Genomic DNA, 22,422 nt, shown 5'->3' with positions numbered 1-22,422 from the left:
GTCTCGAAAATCTGACAGTCTAAATAGACAAGACTGACAAAGGAAACAGAAGCATAGAGAGGTGAAGTGACTTGTCCAAGTTTGCGCTGCAGGCCAGTGACAGAGCTGAGAATATATGATGCTGTAACACTGGGGTGATGTGGCAAAGAGGCGCACAGGATTCTCCAATGTTGTGGTGACATGACAGTATGGTGTGGGAGTACGTATACAGGGGAGATATGTGTGATAGAATCATAGAAGATTAGTGTTGGAAGGGACCTCAGGAGGTCATCTAGTCCAACCCGCAGCTCAAAGCAGGACCAACCTCAGCTAAATCATCCCAGCCAGGGCTTTGTCAAGCCGCACCTTAAAAATCTCTAAGGATGGAGATTCCACCACCTCCCTAGGTAGTCATGGGGCTATGTAAGAGAGAATGGCATGTGGCAATATGGTGGCGGGCTATATGATGGCATGAGTGGCATGTACGTATGTGGGGCCATGATATGAAAGCGGCATGTGACAGCACGGTACAGGCTGTGTGACTCCATGACATGAGTGGCATGGGATACAAGGCTATGTGATGCTGTGGCACTGGGGTGATACGACAGCACGGCAGGGGGCTGTGTGATGCTGCGGCATTGGGGCAATCTGATGGCCCGGGGCAGGGGAGGGCGTGTGATGCAGTGGCACTGGGGTGATGTGAGAGCGTGATGGGGGGCTGTGTGACGGCATGGCGGGAGGTTGTGTGATGCTGTGGCACTGGAGCGCTATGAGGGCGTGGTGCTACGGTGATGTGATGCTGTGGCAGGGCGCTGTCATACATGGGCACTGTGGAGGCTGGGTGACACCATGAAGCTGAGGTGCGGTGTGACATCCTGGCATGGGGATGCGGTATGACGACTTGTCCGGGGTTCATGTTACCATGTGGCTGGGGGCACAGTGTGAGGGCGTGGTGGGGGGGTGGTAGGATATGGAGCACTGAGGTGGGGAGGTGTGTGAGGCCCTGGCACGGGGGTGGTGTGAGGGGGGCTAAGACGCCCTGGTGGGGGGGCGGGTGACGGGGCATGACGCCGAGGTGCGGGGGGGGGAGGCATGACGCCGAGGTGTGTGTGTGGGGGGGGTGTCAGTGGGGGCGAGGAGCTAAGACGCCGTGGGGACGGGGGGCATGACGCCGAGGTGCGGGGGGGGGGGCGGTGTCAGTGGGGGCGGGGGGCATGACGCCGAGGTCGGGGGGCCGGTGTAAACGGGGCGGGGGTTATGACGCCGGCGTGGGGGCGGTGGGCAGCGCCGTGTCACCCCGTGAAGCTGCCACCCCCGGCTGTGCGAGGCAGGGGCGAGGGGCCTAGAGAGGGCGTCTCCCTGCCCGGCTCGAGCGCCGGCAAACCCTGGGTCCTGTGGCGGGCGGGAGAGCTCCGGGCCCAGCCAGCCCCGCCGCCTCCCCCGCCCGGGGGCCAGGCGGAGCCAGGAGCGGGAGGAGGAGCGGGTAAGAGGTCGGCCAGCTCCGGGCGCCCACAGAGGCTGAGTCCCGGGCAGAGAGGGCGGCGGCGGCTCGCGGCGCGCGGTGAGTGCGGTGACCCAGCGGGGGTGAGGTGGTAGGGAAGGGGCCCGGCCCGCGGCAGCCTGTCCGCCCGCTGTGGGGGGGGGGAATCGCCCCGCAGACGCTTCTGCGCCCGGAGGCTTGTTCGACCGGCAGAACACGGGCCAGCGCTGTGGCCGCTCCCCGGCGTGGCGGGCTCGGGGGGTGAGATGACTCCTTTCCGCCCCCCCCCAGCTCCCTTCCGCCCCCACCGCTCCCCAGGTGTGGCCGGCACTGGGGGAAGGTGATTTCCCGACCCCCCCAGCTCCCCACTGCCCCTGGCACTGGGAGAGAGGTGACTTCTGAGACTGCCCCCTCCGCCCCGCACTGAGAATGAAGGGTGATGTCCACATACTCCTTCAGTGTGGCTGGGACAGGGCAAGTGGTTATTGAACTCCTTCCTCTCCCTGCACGGAAAGTATGCCAGCTTCTAGGAGTGCCCGAGTTGGCAGGGATGGCACGGTGTTGGGGGTGATTTATTACAGGTGTGGAAATAGACCTACCCTGGCTAGCCTGGTTTTCCACTTGCCGCTGCCCTGATAAATTTAGCAGTAATAGTCCTTGATGCTGTTACAGGTAGAAAAAGGAAATAATTGTTCCCATTGAGGAACAAGGTATGACGGGACTTAAAACCACAGTAGAACACATCTTCTAGACCCAGAGATTGTCTGGTGATAGTTGCCACTTTATTACTGCATATTTACTATATTTTTTCCCCAGGTAGAATAGATTGGCAAAATTAGTGTCAAGAGAAATGTGGTAATAAGGGAGTTAGTTAACATGTCTTGTCATGCATGCTTAGTGTTTGGCCTGTTTGCTACTGGAAGAAACATGGAACTTGTTGAAAATTCCAACCTGGTGAAGCTGGATCTATACTCTGTTATTATCTTACTCCTCATCCTTGTTATCTGTTTATCCCCTACTCCCAAGATGGCTTTTGAGGACAGAATGTTTACATTCAGAGTGTAGTGGCAGCTTCTGATACAGCTGGTATACTGTTTACAGAGAATCTTTTAGCTGATGTCAAAAAGTGTATTTGTTTTAAGAAAGGGTTTGACTCTGCCTTTAAAATGTATTAAACATTCCAAATATTACACTCTTGTGCTTGTGTGTAGCAGTCTGGTGGTGTTTCAGTTGCAGTAGTGAAGGGATAAATGGGATAATGGCATCTAAATTAGCAAACATTTCAGGTAGCAAGTTTGTTGCAACTTTTTTTTTTTTTTAAACTTCCCTCACAAATTCCATTAAAACAATTTTGCATTAAAACCAATATATATCTTAGACTGATTTTATTAAATTTCGGTTAGTTACATATCCTTACTAAAGCCCCCACTCATTTATTAAAAATACTCTGACAATGTAGCTATAAAAGTTCCTGTGAAATAAAAAAATCTTTGTAGTAAGTACCCTTGTCCATCCATTGTGAATACTGGTTTATTTTTATTCAGTATGCCTTTATAGGGTATGTTAGTGATCTGAGCGTGAGACTGGAGCCAGAAACAACTGCTATCTAATCCTAGCTCTGCCAAGGATTTGCTGTATGGCCTTGGACAAATCACTTAAATCTGTGTCTCATTTTCCTCATCTGTAAAGTAAGAATCACAATTTCTCAAAGAAAAGTTATGTTGATTAAGGCCCCAGCACTGCAGCTATTTATGTATGGGCAGATAAGGACTTCACTGGAGCTCTGTGCAGGTCCAGTTGTCTGACTTCATGCAACAAGTTGCAGAGTGAGTCTAATTAGTGTGCTGAAGTAGAAATGTTATATTATTAATTAACATTATCAATGAAAATGTGCCCACATTTTATCCTCACCAAAACTTGTACTTGTCTTATATATAAATTGATTTTAGTCATCTTAAACTTTAGTATTATATGTCAGGCTAAAATTCTTGACTTTTTTTAATGAGAAAAATTCTTTAACCTGCATCTAGATTATGTATTTATTATATTGTATTTTTAGCATTATGTATAGAATAACATATAATGTGATTTGTCAATTTTTCCCAACATGGGAATTAATTTAGAACTAATCATAACAGTTTACTAATTTGTATTTACCTTAATTGTAGATTAATTTGGAAATAAAATTCCATCAGTAAGTGACCAGTACTGTATAGTAGTAGTAGCGTAGTGTGCTGGTCCAATACAAACTAAATGAGATTAAAGGATTGGTATGCAGTTAATGACTTTTAAATCCTCTATTTCATCCCTATGTTGTACATATTAGGGCAATTTGGGAGCTCTTTAATCAAGTGCTAAAGTGTCAGAGTACATTTTATGAATTGCTTTTCATTAGAAATTAAGTAGTGCAATAAAGCAATCTTGTCTGCATAATTATAAAGCTAATCAATTTACATTTATTTGGTAATGAAACACTAAAATTGTTAAGAATTTTCTCAAATCTTCTAACTTCAACTCTTTTTAGGATACATTGCTGTCTCAGATGTATACATGCTTTTATTCTATTTTAATCTTTTAACACAGATTTTGAGCTATAACAAACATGCATTTTCAACTATTTGTTTCATGTTAAATAATATATATTTCGTATATGGAGTTATGTAACTAATTCTATGGATACTCTTAGGCCTTGATCTTGCAAAGGCTCAGAACCTTGGAGCCTAACTCATAACAGTGTATCTGTGGCTCTGAGTGCAACCTGTGAAATGTCTTGGGTACTGGCTCCACAGCAGGCTTACTTGTTCTTGGGATAATGTGTCTGTCTTGGAGGATATTAAACAACATAAGCTTTACAGCAGGCAGTAGCTCAGTTGCTGTACAGGGCAAAGCTCCTCAACTCCTAATTCTTGGTCTGTTGCTTGGGCCCTGCAGAGGAAGAAAACCCATAGGAATTATTCCACAGCCTGGTGTTAATGAACTGGTCTACCTTATCTCATAATACAAGAACAAAGACAGACTAAATGAAATTGACAAGTTTAAAGTGGATAAAAGGTACTTTTTATGCAATATAGAATTCACTTGTGAAACTTGCTGCCACAGAAATAGGCAAGTAATTTAGCAAGGTTCATAAAAGGATTAGAGCCTTCTAGAAATAAAATTAGCATCTGCATTTACTAAATAAAAGATAAAAATGACAAGGGCTATCAGTCCCCTTACTTTAGGGTATAAAGGACTAAGGGCTTGAATCTGCTTAAATTGAAGTCAATAATAAAACTCTTATTGACTTCAGTGAGAACAAGGAGCAGGATCTTTTTTCAAATCCTGAGTTGAGTAAAGAACTTGCAATTTCCAGTGTAACCAAACCAGCAGGTTGTTTGGCATCTCTCTGCATTTGGTCCAGTTTAATCGCTGCTGGACTCAAGCAGCTTTTTTCCTCAATGTAGTGATATTGCATGGACTAGTCCTCATCTCTCTAAGGATTTGTCTACACATGAAAGTTAATTCAGAATAATTTAGGAATTTGAAGTGCATTAACTATCCATGTGTGGACTCTCTTATTTAATAAGATCATCCACATGTGGAGTTAATCAGAAATAGCTGTACTGGAATAACTCTCCATATAGACAAATCCTAGCCTGTAGTCATCATTGTGATATTTTAGATTGACCATAGGACAATTTTGCAACTGATGTGGCAATTCCTCTGTTCCTAAATATAAACCAGTGTGTGCATGTGACTGGATGTGTAAAGCAATGGGGGAAGGTTAGCTTGGTAAGTGAACACTTTTCAGTGTCTCGCTTCCAAGAATTCATCAGCACTTTCAGGATTATCAGTGAGTTTAAAAGACAATGAAATTTACCTCAATGGTGACTTCCAATAGTAGTAGTATTGTATATATTAGGGTTTCAGGATTTTTTTTCCACAGAAGAGCAAATATGTAAGTTGGTGGAGGAGAGTGTAGTTCTTTACTTAGATGTGAACAAATTGCTTTGTTCCATGATGGCACAGTGGGAAACAAAATGGCAAATTACACAGCCCACTTTCAAACTTTGGGGTATGAGTTCTCACTGGAAAAACAATATAAGCTACCAATAAGTTGGTGGAGGTAGTCAATACTTATAGACTGCTATTACTGTCTGTTTTTCCATGTCTGCCTCTGCTTTCCTCTATAAAAGGCAGATTTTCCCCCTCCGCTCTGGATATGCAGAAGATCCAGAATGCAGTGGAACCCTGTGCAGTCCACAGTGCCTGCATCTTGCACTTACGGCTCTTTGGGGCTCTACTTTTTAGTGCAGGGGTAGGTTTTAAAGTTGGGAGAGACAGGCAGACTCATAACTGTTTAGGTACAACTGTCAAACCTGGTAATAGGGATGTTTCACAATAGATACTGCTGAAGTCTTGGCTGTGGGACAGCCTTGGTACCACACCTCCTTTAAACCGTGTGGACTACTGTTGCTGATCAATGTGGACATGGCCAGTTTGGGATGCACACGCATTGGCTGAGCAGTGCCATATGGACTTACTAAAAATGGTAGACTGGAACAAAGGGAATGTTGCAGGTTACTGTGCCTCTTCACTCGACTGTGTACAGAAGACCTAACCTTTGTTTTTATATATATTGTACTAAATCCAGTGTGCAACTGATATCATTGTTACTTTATGGTTCTTATTTATCATTGTGGGCTGCATCCAATTCTACCTGTATGGCCCTGAGGATGTCAAATTGGCTGCAGCTGTGTGCTGATTGGGCCACAGGTTAAAAACTACTTTAATCACTGAATTTTTTTGTAGATCAGCAGACCTCTCCATCTTGTTTTACCTTCCAAATGTATAGTCTACCACCAACCTGCACCTTTTGAGTGTCTTGCTGAACTGGCTTCTTCCTGGGTTTGCTAATCTGAATGGTTTCATTAGCCGCAGCAAAAGGGGGTATGGTAGGATCATCCATAATCGCCAATGGGAATCGAGACACTGTGACTGTCATTATTTGGTGGGACTAGAATCCCCCTCAATCTCCTATTGAAAAGTCCAGAGTTCTTCAAATTGTAAAATGACCTAACATTTCAGTGTATATGTGCACAGTTGCTCATTTCACATGATATGCACGTATGACTGAGTCTTAAGTAATTACTTTTCACCATAATAAATGTTGATAATTATTTTTATAGTAGTAGTAGTATAATAATAGTGTGTAGAGAGGCCCCAATTGAAATCAGTGCCCCACAGTGCAATATGCTGAATGTACATGTAGTAAAAGATTGACCCCCTGCCCTGAAGAGATTGCATTTAGAGCTGGGTGAAAATTTTTGGCAAATAGTAAATTTGCTGAAAACTGCAGTTTCAGCTGAATAAAAAGTTGTTTTTTTAAAAAAGTCAAATCGATATTTAAAAACAAAAAGTTGAATTAAATTGACCAGAATGACTTTTTTTTTTTTTTTTCATTTTTATGCGAAAAAATGAAGAACATCAGTTTAGTTTAGAAACTAGCCGAATTTTTTTGGATTTTTCAATTCAGCCATTGAACCAAGAAATTGATTATTTGTTCAGCTCTAATCATGTTCTAATGTAATGGATATTTTGCTTAGTAACTTTACATCAGTAGGTGATGATATTTTGTCACTGGGACACAAAACTATATATTGATGCATGCTCCTGGCATAAGTAATCAGTTTAAAAACGGGGCTGTGGAGAGGCTGCTCCTAGTCAGAACACAATAGTGCTGCTTTGGTAGTGTATACTAGTATGAGACTTGTGTGTAGGTCAAGAATTTTGTCCCTACAATTTAAATGTCAGCTGGGCTGCTGTGGAATGGAAAGCAAATTTGTTCTGTTTGTTTACACCATCTTTCTTCCTATCCCATATTTTTAAAAACCTGCAGTACAAACATTTCACTTTCTTTGACATGATTTAGTTTTGCTTTTAGTCATAAACTTGTTCTAAGCATTATTTTTTCACTCTGCTTAATGTTCAACTCTTCTGTCATGCAACGTCTGGTAAAAGTTGACAGTTAAAGTGAAGGACGAGATCCTTGAATATCAGTTCTCCTAAATGTTTGGAGAATGTAACACTGATTTTTATCTTGGTGGGTAATGTATGTAGAAAACCCATTCTTTCACAGCTGAAAAGACTGGTATTATCAGTTCCTTAATGAATCATTCTCTTGCTGTTTGTGACGCACCCTTGTTGAACAGGGAGTTGTAACATGTTAAAGGAAGTTCTGCTCGATCTTGCATTCTTAATTGATAGTTATCTATGAATGCTCATGCAGATAGGTATTCTGAGGAGAACCCAATGTTTGGAACAACTTTTCTTATTTGTGTGGGTGGAGATTGGGCAGTTTGTGTTAGGGCTCAAAGGCAGCTATAAATGTCATATAATAATTTGAAATAAAATACTCCTCACATGTAATGCAAAATAGCAAAGGCGAGTTATACTACTCCTAATGTTGATATAGGATTAATTACAAACAAGAAACCTTAATTAGGCTTTCACTACTAGAAACTCTAGGGAGATCAAGAGGAAAAAAGCCAACGTTGTTATAGTTCTAGAGGGATTGATTTCCTGGGTCAGATTCTGATACTCTTACTCATGCTGAGTAGCACCTTACTCTGCAAGTAGTCTGATTGAATTGAATGGGATTGCTTGCACAGTAAGTTAGTACTCAACATGAGTGAGGGTGTCAGAATCAGGCCTGAATGAGAAAATACTAAAGAGACTAAACATGTGCCTTGGCTAAGGGACAGCTGAAGGGAATGGGGAGGCATAACTATCAGCAAGTATTTGAAGGATGTAAATACCAAGGAGGGAAAAGAATTGTTTATAATCATTCAAGGGACTATAATTAGGAGTAATTAGGTATCATTAAAAAAGGAAAATGTAGGCTGAATATCAGGCAGAATTTTATGACCATGGGACTTGCTGCTTTGTAGAATAGTCATTCAATGGAAGTGGTAGAAGCCTCGCTTTTAAAATTAGATTGAACAAAACCAGAAGACAATGTTCTGGTGAGAGCACTTGTGTTTTGGTGGGGAGCTATAAAAGTTGTATATCATCTAGACTTACTCAATGACTCTTTCTAATTTGGTCGAGGTTGGCATTCATCTTTGTGTTTTTATAAAATGGTGGGGGCTAATTGCTTATAAATGAATACTAGTGCACTTCTACCATCCTGCATCAATTACATATTCATCTGAGAAGCCAAAACTTTTTCTGGTAGATTGTGTCATTTTATTGTGTGGTTAAGGCATAGAACTGTGCATCTCTTTGTACCTCTGTTTCCTCTCCTGCAAAACGAGACCTGCCTAACTCACAGGAGTGTAGTGTGACTTAGCTCATTGATATTCATACTGTGCTTTGAGGTCCCTGGGTGGAAGTCTCTCTAAAAGTGTAAAGTATCCTCTCTATTCTTTCTTGAGATAATTATTTTTAAAGGAACACTGTCAATATCTATAGGTTCAAAGATATAGCAATTTAAAAACATTCACTCACAGTAGAACTTCATGATGTCTTACATATAATTACATTTCTTTGGGTCCACAATGGCCAACACAGCTCCCATGTTTTGCTGTGCCCAGCGTTCCCTGCATGAAACTTGTATATTATCTTTTATCAAAAGATCTCAAAGTGCACTAAGTTTTTGAGGTGTATACGTTTTATTTTGTCCAATTTACAGGTGGCGAAGCTGAGAGATGGAGAAATTGTGATTTGACCAAGGTCACCCAGGGAGTCAGTTGCAGAGCCAAGGTTAGAATCCAAAATTACTTTCATTTTTTTGCCTACACAGCATGCCACTGCTACATATTTAATTTTTAGAGGGTTGGATCATCTAAAGATGTTGGTTGGCCTTCAACATCTAGATAAATAGTAGGTGAGAGGTGAGCAATGGTGCAGGGATTGGTTTCCAAAATACTGTGTATTGTAGCTAATAGCTGAGTGGCAGGGGGAGGGGGTGAACGTGACTTGGTGGATAGTTTGTAGGCATTGGTGGGGAGAAAGCACTGCAGGCCAGATCCTGTGAACAAGATAATGGAGGCACTATACTGGGCAGTTAGTGTTTACAGGATCTTATCCTAAGGTAGTACAAACTATCATTTTCATTTATTTATTTTACCTTCACAACACCTTGCCTTGCAGTCCTAGGAAGGAGACCATCAATCAAATTAAGATGTTAGAAATGTTTTTTTTCTTTTTTGCCAAATGCCTATTTGTTTTTAAATTGTTTTGTATACAGTAGATAGGAATTCAGTCATTTTAATTAATTGTAAATTTTTTATTTAAAAATCAAAGGCACTGTAAGAAATCTCCAGAAATGTTTTCCCTAAACTATCTATCCCTAATAGGATATGTTTAGATTTCTGTTCTGTGTTCATGCTTAAATTTTCTTAACAGTTGGTTTAATATACAGTTACATGCTATTTGAACTGTCTGTGTTTATGAATTTAAATCCTTAAAACTGGCTCATTGCTATAAGTAATTAATCATTTCAATAAGTAATGAAGCTTTTCAGGAAGAAAATTTCCATTCTACATTAAAAAAAAAAAAGTCAAGTTTACATAAAAAGGGATTCACAATTTGTTACAGACTTGTATGTCACAGTGGAATAAATGAAATTCTATTGCAGAGCAGTCCGTATCAGTTTGAATTGAAAGAATAAGCATTCGTGGAAGAATATCTTTTGCAATGATATGGTGTATGGTTTTTAGGAAGTTTGCTAAAGGAACTTGAGCTATAGTGAGTGCAGCAGATATTTTACACTGATATATACTATCAGTTTCTATATATCTAACTTTAACTTTGAGGGACCAGGAATGTATTTAGAGAATTTTGCATAAAGCAAAACAGAACTATCTGACACTTGTCAGTGTTTTCACATTTGATGAATATGAATATATTTAAAAGTAGATGGAAGTGTTGACCATATTATTTCATCTGTAATGTATAGTGAGTCTAGAAAAAATATGGAGATTCATCTGTGGAAGCCACAATTCATTTCTGCTTGGAGTTTACTAATACTCAACAGAAATAATGGTGCAATCCTGCAATCTTCACTCAAATGAATAAGTTTTATGTGGGCAGTCCTGTTGGCCTCACTTGGCCTACTCTCTTACATAAATGGTGCAGAAGAATGAATATTTTGTGTTGCATTGTAGCTGCTTTGTTTTGCCTTTATATAAAACATTGTTTTTCTTTTCTCTCAAGAAAAGAGAAGACTATAGAGGGATCTGCTCAAATCGACATATGTCATGTTTATAGCATAAACCCGCTGAGCTGGATTTACCTAGCCAGAAGAAAAAATGACTAGGATAAAGAACTATTGAGTTTATAGAAGCATAGTTAAAATAGACCATTGTGTCAGTAGTTCAGCATAAATTGGGAAACTGTGAATGCAGGGTTTTTAACAAATCTTTGTGACTCTTCTTTCACTAAATAACTGCTTTTTTTTAAAGCTACATTATTTAAAGAAATGTACTTGTGTAAACTAGCAAAAATAATTGAATGGATTTTAGTAAGTATGTAACTTAAAACAAAATAAACATGAGTTCATATATGTAAACTTACCTGATATGTATGTATATGAATTCTTGTTTTAAATTTCACACACACAACAGCAACTCAATAATTTGCGCTAATGACTGTGAAGACCATTGCGAATCCTTGAATTTTATGATTTGGTAAAGGAGCAAATGATATAAAGAAAGATAATGCTAAAGACACAATGTGCTTTATTCATTTATTTTGACAATTGTAGTTGTTTATAACAATTCAGGGTACATCTACACAGCAAAAAAAACCCCCAAAAATCAACTCCCCCCAAAGATGATAGTGAGTCTCAGAGCCCCAGCCCGAACATGTGAGCCTGAATCAGTTGACTGAGCTCAAGGGTAGGTCTGCATGGCAGTTAGACACCTGAGGCTGGCCTGTGCCAGCTGATTCAGGCTCGCGGGGTTTGGGCTAAGACTGTTTAATTGCTCTGTAGATGCTCAGGCTTGGGCTGCAGCCTGATCACTGGGACCCTCCCACTTCGCACGGACGTAGAGCCCAGCCTCCAGCCCTAGCTTGAATGTCTATACCGCAGTTAAACAGCCTCTTAGCCTGAGCCCCACGAGTCTGTGTCAATTGGCACGGTCCAGCTGCGGGTATTTAATTGCAGTGTAGACATATCCTGAGACTTAGCACCACAGGTTTTTCTTTGCCGTGCAAACATGCCTTTAGCATACCACTTAAATGGTAGTGCAGTATAGTTCTTAAAGATAATAAAGGTTTAGTAAAATGGGAACTCACTTTATCTCTTTATTATAGGGCTTGAAAACTTACCTAACATCTACTAGCTTGAAGGTTAAGTCTAGCTAGGGTGAAAAATATTTATGTTGTTACACACTCTGCAACTAATATATCAGTCAACTCTCTATTTAAAACATTTTTAAAAAATTATAATTTGCACTGTCCCTCTTGCTTTTGTTATACTTCCTTTCCTTTCCTGTCTTGATGCCACTTTTTTTTCTTTAAGTTGGTCTCTTCCTTAAAACTGCCAACACGGTTGACAAGAGCTTGTCTTCACTAGACAATTTGATTGTGCTAGGGCACAACCTTGAGGAGCCTAACACAATATTAGGCATGATTTTGCTGTCAGTGTGGATAAGTGGGTTTTAACACTTCAGTCACAATCAAGTGACAATTTTAAGGATTGCTTGTCCTATCTTTACTGAATGCAAAGTCAAGTTTACCATTGCAGTGTTGCCTGCTCTAGTGACTTTATCTTGAGTCTTGTGATATTTGGTGTTAAAGCTACAGCTGTTTCAACTAAGACAGTTCAAGAGAATCCTTTCATTTAAAAAAAAGTTTCTAGTCTCATGGTTATAGAGGAAAAACTTGAAAATGTGAACCAAGTGCAGCCTAAACAGTCAGAAACCAGAGGGCAAATAAAAACAGTTCAATGCTTTTTATTTTTAGTCATAATTTTTAAGCCAATCTCATGTTTTTTTGAGGCCTGATTTGCGATTTTTTTTAATACCTTGATTAGTACAGAACATTGTGTTAGTTAACATGGTTCTTCAAGGTTGTATTCCATCATGATCTTATTTTCTAGTGAAGACAAGCTTTTATGCCAGTTAGTGAGATGATTTTTGTCCATTGGAAATTGGTCTTCGACCATCAAATGCCTGGAATGTAAATCATGTGGTGGTTTTATACAAATAAACAAAAAATCCTTTTAGTCACTAACAACTTGGGCTGTATTTGAACTGCTGACCTAAAGGCAAAAGGTTTTGTGCCCCATTAATCAATTCCTCAACCAATCCTTTTTAATTCATTTTAAATTAAAATTTTCACCTGTAATATAAAACATGACAGACATACTTTACATTTAATTTTCTTGTTATTTGTACTGTTTCTCTCTCATTTACGTTTATTTACACACACACACACACACACACACACACACAAATCCCTTTTTTCTAGGCTCTCTACCTCCTTCCATATATTTTCTGTTCCACTCTTCTCCACCTCCAAAAAAAAAAAAATCTGTGCTCTACATCTCTCTTCTTAATTATCCAGTCAATCTCTATATAGCATCCACAGTCATCCATGTACTCAATCATCCACCTCTTTTATATAAAGGACTTGAAACATTTAGAAGAACACTTAACAGCAGGAGGACTAAACAGAGTGGGGAAGGGGGGCGCGGAGGGCTATTGTCCAGGGACAACGCCCAGGTGAGAAGCCAATGGAATGGTACTTGGATTCCTACAAGGGTGCTCTCCCTGAGTCCCCTGAACAGAGTCCCCTTTTGTAGCTTCTGACTAGTAGGTGTTGGATAGATTTGAAACCCTTCTCTACACTCAAACCTAGCTGCTGAAAGGAAAAAAAAGCCATTTCTCTTTTATTTATCCCCTTCCACTTACTCCTTGGTACTGCAGGAGTGGAGGGAAACTGAGATCAATCTAATCTTCCTCTCTATTACTCCATTTTTTTAAGTCCTTGCTGGTGAGTAGATCCATTGTCTGTCTCTGCTATTGCTCATAGCCTTCCTAAGGAGCAGCAGCAGCATGAAATTGACTAGACTCCTGACAGTTTCACTGCTCTGGGTGAAGGAATGGTTGTTCCAGTTTTCCTTTTTACTCCAGCTGCTAAGATCTTTTTCTAGAGTCCCCTCCATTTATTTGCAATGATACCATGGTGTCTGGTCTCTTCCATTGTGAGAAGGTGGTTTCTGCCATTAGGATGATCCAGCTTGCTGTCAGAGTCTGGGCATGAGGCATGTCATGTTGTTCTGACACCAGGTTAATGTGGTTTAAAATAACCTTGACCAGCCCTTTAAACCTGGTTCTGAAGTGCCACATTGATGGGATGTGGGACTGCAATTTGACTAATAACAGACATGGAAGTAACAAAACAAGATAAACACTGAATTATATGGTGTTTGCAGTCACTGACAGTATTAAATGTTTCTTGTGTGGTGAGCCCGGTCACCAGGGGATCTTGCCAATGTACCACTAAATGTAAGGACAACAGTAAGAATATGGGGCCCAAAAATAGAAGGGAGGGTGCTAAGGTTGGGGCATCACAAGGACAACAGAAGTCCATGCGTGCACTTCTGGGATCTGCATTGCCTCATTGCCCTAGAGATGATCTGCTGTTCAGGGGTCAGCCCCCTGTTGTGACCTGATAGTCTGTGCTTGGATAGAAACAAGTCCTAGAATATGTCTATTCTGCATAGCTTGTGTAACTCCCGTTGACTGCTGCTGAATTTTCAGGTAAGTGTAGACCAGGGCCTACACACTGAGGAGTACCTCCTTGTGAAGTGAACAGCTACAAATGATGGAGAGGTTGATTGTTTTTTTAAAATGCCTAAGCTTTTGGGAGGCCCCTGAGCTGCTGGCTGTGGCTGATGGTGGATCCATGCAGGCTTCTGGGGAATAGGTTTGTGCAGTGCCAGGTGGCAGCTCCATGCCTAAGGTTCCCAGTGGTGCCCTGCTTATCCCGAGTGTGGTGAGCCCACTGGCTTCAGATCCTGCATACCATGGTGATGATGCAGAGTCTCAACCTCAGGCTGCTCTGCCCCCTACTCCTATGAGGATGGATGTGATCGATGTGCCAGCTGCTCCTCATATGTTTGGCCCCCTCTTGAACAATGGGGATGCTGCAGCAGGAGCCCAATATTCTGAGTTGGTGGAGTCCAAGAGAAATGAAGAGGATGATGTCTCTGACTTCTTGCTCGTCCTGGATGTCTTGACCAATCAGCTGGACAGGAAGGGTGGGTAGCATGCAGAAAGTCAGTGACTTTTGAGATGACACTAACAGGAAGTGGGGAATTGAGGTTGAGGTCTGTTTCCCTGATCTGCAGACAGTGTTTTATTCATTTGGCCGCTCTTGCTTTGAGCAATACCTCATTTGATTGCAGGAAATATCTTCCATCTCAAGAAGTTCGTAGGCAAGATCAGAAAGCATGCAGGGACGGTTCAGGGTGTTAAAACTCCCCTAAGACTTTTGTATCTCCAGGTACTCCCGTTCTTAATTGTTTCCCTCTGGTCTCTGGCTTTCTCCTCCTAGCTTCCATAGTGCTGCTCAACCCTTGCTCTCTGAATATTGTGTACCAAGGTGGTTATAAAAGGGCACAACTTGAGGTTCTCTGGCAAAATCTGGCCACCTTTTTTGCAAGAGACTTGTTTGGATCCTGATGACCAAGAAGCTGTCTGAATGAAGAGGAAGGGGAAGCTTGTTTGAGCCATGGCTCTGATGTCGGTGCTGGGGTGGCTGTATTTTTCTGCCAGAGTGCTGCTCTCCTCTGTGAAGGAGATGATGCAGGGTCAGATGGAGGTGTGTACTGGTGCTTTGGTGTTGAGTTTTTTTTTTTTAACTGTCTGTGCCCCTACTCTGGAGCAGGACCATGTTTCCTTTCTGCAGATCCTCACCCAGCTCCTGCTTGGCATTGGTCCTGGATACTGTTATTGTCTGCGGGGGTGGGGATGATGACTTCATCTGTACTGTATACTGTGTTTTAGATAGGAGCCATCCCGAGCCACACCCTCTGCTGTCCAAGAAGCTGCATTGTCTCTTGTAGTCCTTTGGGTTAGCGGATGACTGGCAGTTCTCTCACCTCGCTGTTAGGCAGTACTTTGGCTCAAAGATCTCCCCAACCACATTTCTGCGGCTAGACTGGATTGTTTTTATGTTATAAAAGTCCAGTATGAATATGTTTGATTCTTCATGTCTCCCACTCACTTGTCTGACCATCACTGTGTCTCTGTCAGTGTTTTCCCTTTTCTGCCTGTGCTTCCCACTGGTGCTTTAACACCTAATTGTTTCAGGACCTGAATTTCATCCAGGTATTAGCTGTGTTTTGGGAGCAGTGGCAGCAGCAAAAGTCCTTGTAGGAGTCCCAGAGACAGTGGTAGAACACCAGAAAGCTCCAAATCCAGTTGTTTTGCCAACAGTACACCCAGGCTGTTGTGTGGGTCTTGTGTCATGCTGTGAGTGCCTTGGAATGGGACAGCGTGGATCTTCATGGCAGGTTTGATGTGGGAAAGCTGATATCAAAGTATCAGCCTTCAGGGCGCTTGCTGCAGGAGAATGTTGTAGGGAGCTCTGGTTTGGACCCATTTCACTCAGCTGCATGACACTTAAGCTCCCATGAGATATTTCTTTGGTTTGGAGAGGAAGACTGTGGACTGTCAGCAGATTCGCTGTCTCCAGCTGCCCAGGGCATGTCTGACATCTGATTCTGTGGGAATCGAGAAAGCATCTATGTCTTTCTATGGTGCTTTGTACTCACTTGAGTCCTGTGACATGCTGGCAATGGTGGATCTGCACCATGGGTTACCCTGTGTGACTAGCGACGAACAACGTCTGGATATCCTTCAGTTCTTGCAGGAACTCTCTGTTGTGGTCCAGCAGCTCTCTACAGGCATGGCCTCAGGAATACATGGGCTGTCCTCTAAGTTTTATAAACATTTCTAGAATCTAATTGGTCCTGATATTTTTCCTGGTAGTACTGGAGTGCCACAAGAGGAAGGAACTGTCCCTCAGTTGTCACGGAGCAGTAATTAGCCTGCTGCTGAAGAAAGGATACCTTTATGATGTGTGGAACTGGAGATCTATTTTCCTTCTCTGTCCCAATTACAAATTTCTATCCTATCCTATCCGGATACGATGTTTCATTTTTTCCTCAGTTGTTCCTCTCTGATTAATCTCTTTTGGTTTTTTTTTGTGGTAGCTTTTCAGTGGCTGGGAACTTTGTTTTTCTCTATGCTTGAGTTTATTCTGGGAGTGCGATACATTGCCTGTACACAACTTGTTTTTGTTGGTGATTGTTGTTGTTGTTGTTACTGGGTCATGCTAAACTGGCCATTCTGAACTTTCCCAAGGACAAAGTGACAGGATCAGAGGGTGTGATGTACTGGGATTGTTCTGCATGCTGATTGTGGCCTGCCTGTGGATTCATTACACCTTTTACAAACTCACTTGTAATCTGGATTCAGATCAGTTGATCTGATGCATTAATAATGTCTTGAGCAAACGTGGTACTGGTGACGCTGTAGTGATCCATGCACAATGTTTGTTTGGGGTGATTAATTGCTATTTATTCTCTTTTCTGAGTATATTTGTTTTAATGACATTTTGAATATATTTAAATGTGATCTTATAGTCAATAAAGGTGTTTTTTACATCACGTCTCTCCTCCCCCTCCCCTTCCCATGCCCCACACCAAAGTGCCTTCCTGACAAACATTTCTTGGAAACTGCTTTATAGAGATTGAACTGATACATCGCCACAAAACATTTTGGCTTCAACAAGACAACATATTTTGCTGAAATAACAATGTTCTGACTGACTCTAGTTCTGAATAGGCAGAGAACCTGCCCACATATCTTTCTTGCTTGTACAGTCTATGTGCAGATTTGGGAAAAAAGCACTGCATTGGTTTACACTCACTTAACATTTGGAAGGTTTTGTTCCTTGCCATAAGTGCTAGAAACTTAATTAAAAAACAATGTATGCTTTAATTTTTTATGAATTGACACTAGGAATTCATGGGAGAGGTCCTAAACAAGCCATTGTTTCTCTTGGAAGTACAGCAAGACTTGTGGACACAGTGAAAAGGACCAGACTTCAACTACATAACTGAATGGCACAGGGCACATTTTCTTCATTTTCTTTTAATCATTTCTGAAAACATATTAAAGAAAACAAGGCGGGAGAGGAGGAATCCCTAACCAATCACAAGGACATAGGTGTACTGGTTGGAATGTATCCTTCAACCCATGTAAATTTGCTTTATCAACTGTCTGATGCCAAATCACAATGAGAACTGGGGTGGCTGCATGAGAAAGGCAGAGCAGAAATGCCGAAAATGTTCTCATACAGATTTCTAATGTTCCCTGTTATCTCTACGCACCATTCACTTTTGTTAGTTACTCCTATCAGTTAATCCTGCTAAGAACCCAAACCATTAGTACCAGGTTGGTGTTACCCAACGGTACAGAAATAATGAGAAAGGAGTAGAATAAGTGGTCACTTGGACATCAGAGCAAATGGGCTCCATTCATGAGATATAAATACTGTCCTTTTGTACTGCGTGCACAGGGGCTAACAAAATAAAAAAGCAAATTGTATGGAATGGCTCTGTGTGAGAGACTTCAGTGTGAGAAGTCTTATTGTTTCAGCTTTTACCACAGTTTCTCACTGTTCTCTAGTATTTTCTGTAACAACATCTGAACTGTGTGATGAATTCTAAGTTATGACACAATGAGAATTAAAGATGGCTCCAAACTACAAAGCTGAACATCTCTGAATTTTGGGAAATTTCAGATCCATGTCCAAACTTTGAAGCTTAGATTCCTCTTTAACTGGAACTGTAGTGTGCTGCATCGCTGGTCCCCCTGTTTCCCTTAAGTTTCCACTCCCCAGATACAAAGGACTCCCAGCCTTCTCATTTGCAGTCACCTGTGTTCATTTATTTACAGCGCATGCAGTCAGTTCCCAGTTCCTGCCCCAGGTACTCTAGGGGCTCAGAGGCTCAGGCTTGCTCACCCCCCTGGCCAGCAGAAAGACTCGCTCACAATCATCCCTCTGCCCTGCTTGGCCATGCCCCTCTCTCTCCTAGTTTCCTGCACTGGCCTATATACCCTCCCTGTCCAGGTCACCAGCTGTTCCCCCTTTGACTCCTTAGTCAGGGTTCTGGCTCAGCCTAACTCAGTGCAGCCAGCTGTCACTTGCTCCCCTTGTAATTCCTGGCTCCGCTGGCCTGCTCTGATCAGCTCAGCCCCCTGGGTTAGGGGCAACAGAGATAGCTGAGGGTTTACCACCTTCTGCTCTGCCACAGGAACTTTTAAGAACTACAGGCACATTCAGTTAAACTTATATATTACACACACGTTATTGAGTTTTTAAGCCTTGCTTACGATGCATTCTTTAAATCTGCACAAAAAACCGAACACTCTAAATCCACTCAGTTATTAGCTTAGTAGCATACCTCCTAGGTGTCATCTACTTCTGTGCAAAAATCTGTATATTTGTTATATAGGTATTTAAATACATTTAATAAAAATAATGGTTAATTTCACAGTTAAATGAACAATTAGGAAATTAATCAAAATAATTTTTAAAATGAGGAGCCCTACTTTACAGTAGTTTTGAAAGGCTTTGATTTCCAGTGCTTGCAAATGGTAACACAGAACTCTGCATTGACAGACCTGAGCCACCTTTTAGGATTTGCATAGAAATGACAGCCCCTAATGAGCAGAAAAGCAGCCCCCATACCCTGAATGGTGTTACTGAAGAAGCATTGCGTATTTATAAAAGCTGGTTGGAACATGTTTTTAAAAATACCTACATGACTTACTAAATATTTATTTAAGTATCTGTTGTGTTATGACTAAATCATTTTAGGTTTCCTGTCAGTTGTCACTGCTTTGGAAGTGGCTTAAGCTAAACCGGAAAAAGGCACTCTTATTCTGGAATAAGAAAATTCACACACACAGTTATTCTGGAATAGCTATTTTACTTTAAATTCACCTCCTCCCTTATTCCAAGTTTTGCTTTCATGTATAGACATGCCCTTACTACCTACGTTGATGTCTCCCTGTAATTTTGCCTCATTCCTGAATATGTGGGTTTTATGTGGGTGAACTGTAACTTGGATATTTGTTTGCTTCTTAAAATTACTCTGGGCGACAATCATTCCCTCTGTTTTTGCAAGTGAAGGGAACCTCAGTCAGATGGATCTGTACTGAAGGGTGGAAAAGAGAAGAGAAACTTCAGGAATTTTCTTGGAATTGTTCTGTTTACAGCAGGGCTTGCTTATGGATCTCCATAGACACACACTGAGCCCCTGAGAGCTTATGCGTAGCTACACTACTGACTCATCCTCTTATAACCCATGTTGCCATCATGTGACTTCCCCCACCAGTTGTGCAGTAGCAGTCACAGAGAGACCCAGAAAGAGTTAACATGGTTTGAAGCAACATTTACTTCTATTCATACAGTCCCATGGTCAGCAGAAGCTGAGGATGTGGAAAGCGGGTGCTTCCATGCTCTTTTCTCCCCTAAATCCTGGAGTACCAAATCTCAGAACTGTAGCAGAGAGCTTCTGCTTTGCCAATGGAAGAGATGAGGGCGGAGGTGTGAATCTTACAGCACCATTGCCTCATTTCCTGCCCCTATGTGTGGGTTTATTCTGAAAGCTTCACAAGCAAATCTGGGGGAGTGGAGGAGGAAGCTTTATTATGGGAGTTCTGGCTGCCCCGGTTTCTATATCACAGTTATACTTGCCGTGGTTTTTAATCACTGGTTGATTTGATAGGAACTTGGAATATTACATTTTTGGGATGGAAAACAGCCATTAGTTATAGCAGAACTCGTATATTTGCATATACATTTAAACTGAAAATTTCCTAGCATTCTAATTATTCAAAATATGTATGGCAATTTGTGCCTCTGCTGGCTAAACATTCAAAGCAGAAGCCCAGGAGAAAGAGTACAAGTGACTTGCTGCAATCAGCAATCTTTGGGTTGGTTGGTTGGTTGGGTTTTTTTATACTGCAAACAATTTTAAATTTTGCCAGTCAAAGTTTTGCCTTCAATACTGAATTAATGGCATCTTTTTTGTTCTGAGATGGAACCCATAGGGTGGGAACACTGAGCTCAGGAAACTCAGCAAGGTTTTGTGCACACAGCTTTAGATGATTATTCTCTCTTCAGGGAGGGTTTTGGGAGCTATAAAAGGGGAGTATTTTGCATTTCCTTTGCCTCCCTCTTCAGGGAGGGTTTTGGGAGCTATAAAAGGGGAGTATTTTGCATTTTCTTTGCATTTCTCCTGGCTCCCTTTTAGGGGATTTTCTGACTCTTAGTTCCTCTGCTCACTTCATGGGAGAGAAATGCAGGGCCATTAGTTTTTACAATTGGGTATCCTAAGTGTTTGCTTTAAAATGTATCTTACTCTCACAAGTATCTACAATTAAATGTCAGTGTTTATTGAGTAAAAAGGATTCAGGCAAGAGAAACAATTGGTCTCTTAGGGTATGTCTACACTGCAGACTGCGACTTTCACCTGCCAAATTTTAGAAGTTGCAGGAGCGTGATCACACCACACTCCTTGCACCAGGCTCTTGCGTCCCCACTCACCACGCTTGGGTTGACATTCAAACTAGCCGCGGAGGCTTTTGGGAAGCCTGTCGGCCTCCCATGATGCAACATGCTCCCTCCCCCTCCCTTCTTATCCCAAACAAACTGCAAATGTTTTTTCACGCCATTTTTCTATGCCGCTTGCATGCCATTGTTGGAGAGACACAGTGCAGAGTTGAGAGGCTCCATCACTGTGAGCATCACAAATACCTCATGGCTTATCCTGCCATATTTTCAAAGGCGAGACAGGAGCTGCAGCATGGAAAATAGTGATGTTACTGAGGCCACCCTGCTACAAGCCATAGAGTGGAACAATTCCTATTTGCTGCAGCTGTCATGCATCATCTTCAGTCTGTGGAGCGCCAGTTCTGGTCCTGGGAAACAAGCACAGATTGGTGAGATCGCATTGTTCCGAAGGTGTGGGATGATGAACAGTGGCTGCAGAACTTTCGTATGCGAAAGGCCACTTTCTTTGAACTTTGCGCAGAGCTGTCCCCAGCCCTGAAGCATGTGAACACTCTCTTGAGACCAGCACTGCCAGTGGAGAAGCGAGTGGCCATCACTCTATGGAAGCTGGCAACCCCAGACTGCTACTGGTCAGTTGGGAATCAATTCGGAGTCGGTAAATCCATCATTGGAGCTTCCTGTGATGCAAGTGTGGAGGGCCATCAATAGGTTTCTGCTAAGAAGGGTAGTGACTTTGGGAAAGAGCAGGACATAGTGGATGGGTTTGCCGCAATGGGGTTCCCAAACTGTGGGGGGGCAATAGGTGGCACGCATATCTCTATCCTAGCACCTGACCACCTTGCCACAGAGTACATAAACCAGAAGGGATACTTCTCAATGGTGTTGCAGGCCCTTGTGGATCACAGGGGACGTTTCACTGACATCAGTGTGGGGTGGTCTGGAAAGGTGCATGATGCATGCATCTTTAGAAACTCAGGTCTGTTCATGAAGATGCAGGCGGGCACTTTCTTCCCTGACTAAAAAATAAACATTGGGGATGTTGAAATGCCAATAGTGATCCTGGGGGATCCTGCCTGCCCCTTGCTTTCTTGGCTAATGAAGCCCTACACTGGGCACCTGGACAGCAAGAAGGAGTGTTTCAATAACAGGCTCAGCAAGTGCAGAATGGTGGTGGAATGTGTATTTGGCCATTTAAAAGCCAGATGGAGATGTCTGCTTACTAGGCTTGACATCAGTGAAAAGAACATCCCATCAGTTATATCTACATGCTGTGTGCTCCATAATTTGTGTAAAACGAAGGGGGAAATGTTCCCCCAGGGTTGGGCCATGGAGGCTGATAGGCTGGCTGCAATTTTTGAGCAGCCAGATTCCAGTGC

At 42.2% G+C, this 22,422-nt stretch overlaps 1 protein-coding gene across 4 annotated transcripts in view; it reads left to right on the top strand.

Moving 5' to 3' along the window:
• Positions 1–1,310: 1,310 nt before the first annotated feature.
• Positions 1,311–22,422, top strand: part of GNG12 (G protein subunit gamma 12) — a 64,869-nt gene continuing 43,757 nt past the window's right edge. For 3 of the 4 annotated variants that reach the window (XR_010922658.1, XR_010922660.1, XM_067563350.1), the window contains exons 1-2: positions 1,311–1,462; positions 9,132–9,202. The gene's annotated coding sequence lies outside the window, so the exon portion shown is untranslated. Of the gene's footprint in view, positions 1,463–4,490; positions 4,511–9,131; positions 9,203–22,422 lie in introns of those variants that run through there. The other variant, XR_010922659.1, reaches the window with a different exon arrangement.

The sequence above is a fragment of the Emydura macquarii genome, unplaced genomic scaffold (assembly GCF_026122565.2).
Source record: "Emydura macquarii macquarii isolate MOO-44397 ecotype Brisbane River unplaced genomic scaffold, CSIRO-AGI_Emac_v2 contig_2481, whole genome shotgun sequence".
In the NCBI taxonomy this organism is placed as follows: domain Eukaryota; kingdom Metazoa; phylum Chordata; order Testudines; family Chelidae; genus Emydura; species Emydura macquarii.
Note: the sequence above shows the minus strand (reverse complement) of the source record. Positions and strands in the feature narration are given on the sequence as shown.